Source organism: Schistocerca cancellata, unplaced genomic scaffold (genome assembly GCF_023864275.1).
Source record: "Schistocerca cancellata isolate TAMUIC-IGC-003103 unplaced genomic scaffold, iqSchCanc2.1 HiC_scaffold_965, whole genome shotgun sequence".
In the NCBI taxonomy this organism is placed as follows: Eukaryota; Metazoa; Arthropoda; class Insecta; order Orthoptera; family Acrididae; genus Schistocerca; species Schistocerca cancellata.
In genome coordinates this window covers 20,001-25,000 of record NW_026046973.1, presented here as the reverse complement: position 1 = coordinate 25,000, position 5,000 = coordinate 20,001, and the positions used below count along the sequence as shown (strand labels likewise).

At 54.1% G+C, this 5,000-nt stretch overlaps 1 non-coding gene across 1 annotated transcript in view; it reads right to left on the bottom strand.

Moving 5' to 3' along the window:
• The window catches only part of LOC126150047 (small subunit ribosomal RNA), a 1,909-nt gene extending 753 nt beyond the window's left edge, over nt 1–1,156 (bottom strand). Inside the window, exon 1 of the ribosomal RNA XR_007531292.1 lies at nt 1–1,156. This exon is cut by the window's left edge and continues 753 nt beyond it. This is a non-coding gene — a ribosomal RNA (small subunit ribosomal RNA).
• Nucleotides 1,157–5,000: the final 3,844 nt, after the last annotated feature.

Here is a 5,000-nt window from a genome sequence, read left to right as displayed (position 1 = left end):
AGGAACTGCGGCGGATCGCTGGCTGGCATCGTTTATGGTTAGAACTAGGGCGGTATCTGATCGCCTTCGAACCTCTAACTTTCGTTCTTGATTAATGAAAACATACTTGGCAAATGCTTTCGCTTCTGTTCGTCTTGCGACGATCCAAGAATTTCACCTCTAACGTCGCAATACGAATGCCCCCGCCTGTCCCTATTAATCATTACCTCGGGTTCCGAAAACCAACAAAATAGAACCGAGGTCCTATTCCATTATTCCATGCACACAGTATTCAGGCGGGCTTGCCTGCTTTAAGCACTCTAATTTGTTCAAAGTAAACGTGCCGGCCCACCCAGACACTCAATAAAGAGCACCTTGGTAGGATTTCAACGGGGTCCGCCTCGGGACGCACGAACACGCACGAGGCGGTCGCACGCCTTCGGCTCGCCCCACCGGCAGGACGTCCCACGATACATGCCAGTTAAACACCGACGGGCGGTGAACCAACAGCGTGGGACACAAATCCAACTACGAGCTTTTTAACCGCAACAACTTTAATATACGCTATTGGAGCTGGAATTACCGCGGCTGCTGGCACCAGACTTGCCCTCCAATAGATACTCGTTAAAGGATTTAAAGTGTACTCATTCCGATTACGGGGCCTCGGATGAGTCCCGTATCGTTATTTTTCGTCACTACCTCCCCGTGCCGGGAGTGGGTAATTTGCGCGCCTGCTGCCTTCCTTGGATGTGGTAGCCGTTTCTCAGGCTCCCTCTCCGGAATCGAACCCTGATTCCCCGTTACCCGTTACAACCATGGTAGGCGCAGAACCTACCATCGACAGTTGATAAGGCAGACATTTGAAAGATGCGTCGCCGGTACGAGGACCGTGCGATCAGCCCAAAGTTATTCAGAGTCACCAAGGCAAACGGACCGGACGAGCCGACCGATTGGTTTTGATCTAATAAAAGCGTCCCTTCCATCTCTGGTCGGGACTCTGTTTGCATGTATTAGCTCTAGAATTACCACAGTTATCCAAGTAACGTGGGTACGATCTAAGGAACCATAACTGATTTAATGAGCCATTCGCGGTTTCACCTTAATGCGGCTTGTACTGAGACATGCATGGCTTAATCTTTGAGACAAGCATATGACCACTGGCAGGATCAACCAGGGAGCTGCGTCAACTAGAGCTGAGCAGCCGGCCGCCCGGGAGTGTGTCCCAGGGGCCCGCGCGAACACGCAAGCGTCCGCTCAATTATTCTGCAAACAGGAGGAGGCTGAGCTCCCCTGCACAATACACCTCGAAACCCTCTCAGGTCCCGGCGGCGCGCAGCGCCGTCCTAAGTACTTGGTCGGGTTCGAGAGAGGCGCAATCGCCCGGAGTTAGGCGAGTAGACGCTTTAGGTGCGACCACCCGTGCTCCCAACTGAGCTTGCCGCTGCCGACAGAGGCCCGGGAGCGTGCTGTCGTGGCATTGCCGGCGGGAGACAACACGCGCCACCTACGGTGACCGGCAGCTCCAACGCCAGCGCCACAGAAGGGCAAAGGCCCCACGTGGGTGCCGAAGCGAACTCTCCCAGCACAGCGCACGTGCCAACACGTCTGCACAACTGCGATACAAACCACCAGCGAGAACCGCTGGGGCGACCGAGCAGCAGACGGCGTCGCGGCGCCGAGTGCCGGGCGGCGGCGCATCCTCAACGCACACAGTCCTCAGTCGGACCAGCACACTGCAGATGTCCACCGCGCTTCGCACCGGGCCCGCGAGGACCCACTTTGGCCGCCCGGCGCCGCGCGCAGGGTGCCCCGGCGCGCAGCTGCGCCGCCTGCCGCGTCCGTCGGCCGGCGCGCCTGCCACTGGGCGCCCCCACCAGCCGGCTGTAGCGCGTGCGCCCACGCACCGCGCGGCCAGCACGCCGGGCGGCCCCCCCTCACCGGCCGGGGACGGTCCCACCCAGCCACCGCCGCGTATCGCTTCACACACAGATTTGCCCTTACTGATTTACCTCCAGCAACAACAACCGCACCACAATGGGTTTACCAGTTGTTCATTTGCGTTGCGTCACGTCACCAGCAAACGTAGACGTCCATCCCAGTTTGCAAATGCAACGATTATTGCATACCTGTCTGTTAGGTGTCACGACACACTACGTCTGCCCACATACACGCAACAAAATGTGCACGACTAGAGAACACGTGGGAGGTGGCCCCCTACGTATGCGATGTCCATTACGAGACCGACTGTCAACCAGCATCTGTACCATGTCGCAGATGTGGAACGCGGTGCACCATGCTATCACACTGTGTGAGAAGAGACGACTACGTTTGAATACACGCGCCACTACATCAACAGACGGCTCATGCTGATCGCCATCCAGGGCGTCCGTTACTCCCACACGTCTCTATGGCGTACCACACTGCAATGTAGCTGTTATGGGGAGACGGCACGTGGCTGAGTGCACAACATTTGGACCGTATGGTTCGCTGTTGTTGGGCGCAGTCGTACGGTCACACATGTGCCACAGCGTATCATTCAGTACATACGGACCTATGTGCAGTACAATGTGAGGATTAAGCTTACGATATCAGCGGACAGTGGACACAGGCCGTACCACGACGTAGACTGAGCGCTTCGACATGCGAATGCCAGTGAACAGCTGCGAAGGGCATTGAACACGCAAGCACCTGAACGACCAGCGTGCGAAGGCAGGGTGGAGGGGGGGGGGCGATGTACATCCTGCAGTTGTCCACATTACAGTGTACAGCGGGAGCATGTAAAAAGTAAGCAACACTTGCGAAGTGTTCAACATGAAACGACACACAAGAGGGTGGGCGGTGCGAGTAGCGAACTATATTCAGAGGGTTGTGGTTAGACAACACTAGATTAATGTAACGTGTCATATGCCAATTACAGAGCAGGTTAAGGCACAACGTGGGTTAGGTTAAGGCACAACGTGGGTTAGGTTAAGGCACAACGTGGGTTAGGTTAAGGCACAACGTGGGTTAGGTTAAGGCACAACGTGGGTTAGGTTAAGGCACAACGTGGGTTAGGTTAAGGCACAACGTGGGTTAGGTTAAGGCACAACGTGGGTTAGGTTAAGGCACAACGTGGGTTAGGTTAAGGCACAACGTGGGTTAGGTTAAGGCACAACGTGGGTTAGGTTAAGGCACAACGTGGGTTAGGTTAAGGCACAACGTGGGTTAGGTTAAGGCACAACGTGGGTTAGGTTAAGGCACAACGTGGGTTAGGTTAAGGCACAACGTGGGTTAGGTTAAGGCACAACGTGGGTTACGTTAAGGCACAACGTGGGTTACGTTAAGGCACAACGTGGGTTACGTTAAGGCACAACGTGGGTTACGTTAAGGCACAACGTGGGTTACGTTAAGGCACAACGTGGGTTACGTTAAGGCACAACGTGTGTTAGGTTAAGGCACAACGTGGGTTAGGTTAAGGCACAACGTGGGTTAGGTTAAGGCACAACGTGGGTTAGGTTAAGGCACAACGTGGGTTACGTTAAGGCACAACGTGGGTTACGTTAAGGCACAACGTGGGTTACGTTAAGGCACAACGTGGGTTACGTTAAGGCACAACGTGGGTTACGTTAAGGCACAACGTGTGTTAGGTTAAGGCACAACGTGGGTTAGGTTAAGGCACAACGTGGGTTAGGTTAAGGCACAACGTGGGTTACGTTAAGGCACAACGTGGGTTACGTTAAGGCACAACGTGGGTTACGTTAAGGCACAACGTGGGTTACGTTAAGGCACAACGTGGGTTACGTTAAGGCACAACGTGGGTTACGTTAAGGCACAACGTGGGTTACGTTAAGGCACAACGTGGGTTACGTTAAGGCACAACGTGTGTTAGGTTAAGGCACAACGTGGGTTAGGTTAAGGCACAACGTGGGTTAGGTTAAGGCACAACGTGGGTTAGGTTAAGACACAAATTGCGTTACAAATTGCGTTACATTGCGGTACAAATTGCGTTACATTGCGGTACAAATTGCGTTACATTGCGGTACAAATTGCGTTACAAATTTGGTTAGGTTAAGGTGCAAAATGGGTTGGATTACAGTACACAACATGGTAAGAGATAGTGTGTTTGGGGGGGGGGGGGGGGGGCAGGTTCGTTGGTAGTGATCATTGTAAGTGAATGTCTGAGGCAGCGTCAGTATGTCACAGCAGTTCTGTCTCGTCAGGATGCGCTTTTCGCTCGTGACTGGAGGCGCGCCGCGTCTGTGGTTGCGGCAAGGGAGTGGCAGACCTGTGTGATTCATTCCTGCCATTGTTTCTGTGCCGTAACAGGAGGCAGTGTGGTGGTGTTGGGTGCACCCCTGTGTAGGACATGTGTGGGTGTTGGTGGCTTATCTGAGCAATTGTGGATGTTGGACGGGTGGGATATTCTATTTTATAATTGGACCCCCTGGTGTGGTTATCATAGTGTGGATGGTGTACTGTGGCGGAGAGGATGCACCGGACGTTGGTCCATGCTGGTGCTTACATATCGTATCTGTGTCTGTTACAGGCAGAGAGTAATGTGTGATGGAGTGTCTCGCTGAGGTGTGGTTCATATTGTGTGCACAGACTTACAGCATGTATAGGGACAGCGGGAATTTGGCATATTGGATATAACTCGTCATGAAACGCAAGATATAGGGGTGGATTGCAACGTACGAGTGCGGGAAGAGTCCGCCGTTCATCCGCTTGGGTTGCGATTTGGGCGGTTGGGGTGGGGCACGTGCGGGTGCGGGTGGAGTGATTGTCGGTTGACTACTTCGTGCGACGCAGGCACTGGCGTTCGGGTTCCTGTGGTGGACAGATGATGCAGGCTTTGTGGGTGGCGTCGAAAAATGGGTACTGTGGGACCTAGCGATGTCGTAGTCGGGGTGGCGTCTCATAGATGGCGGTATCGTCGGTGCAGCAGGTCATGTTTCGGGAGACTTGCAGATGGCGGTATTTAGTTTTCGTGTTGCGCGCGACATGGTGGACGTAGTGTCGTCCGATTCGCGTAGATGGGGCTA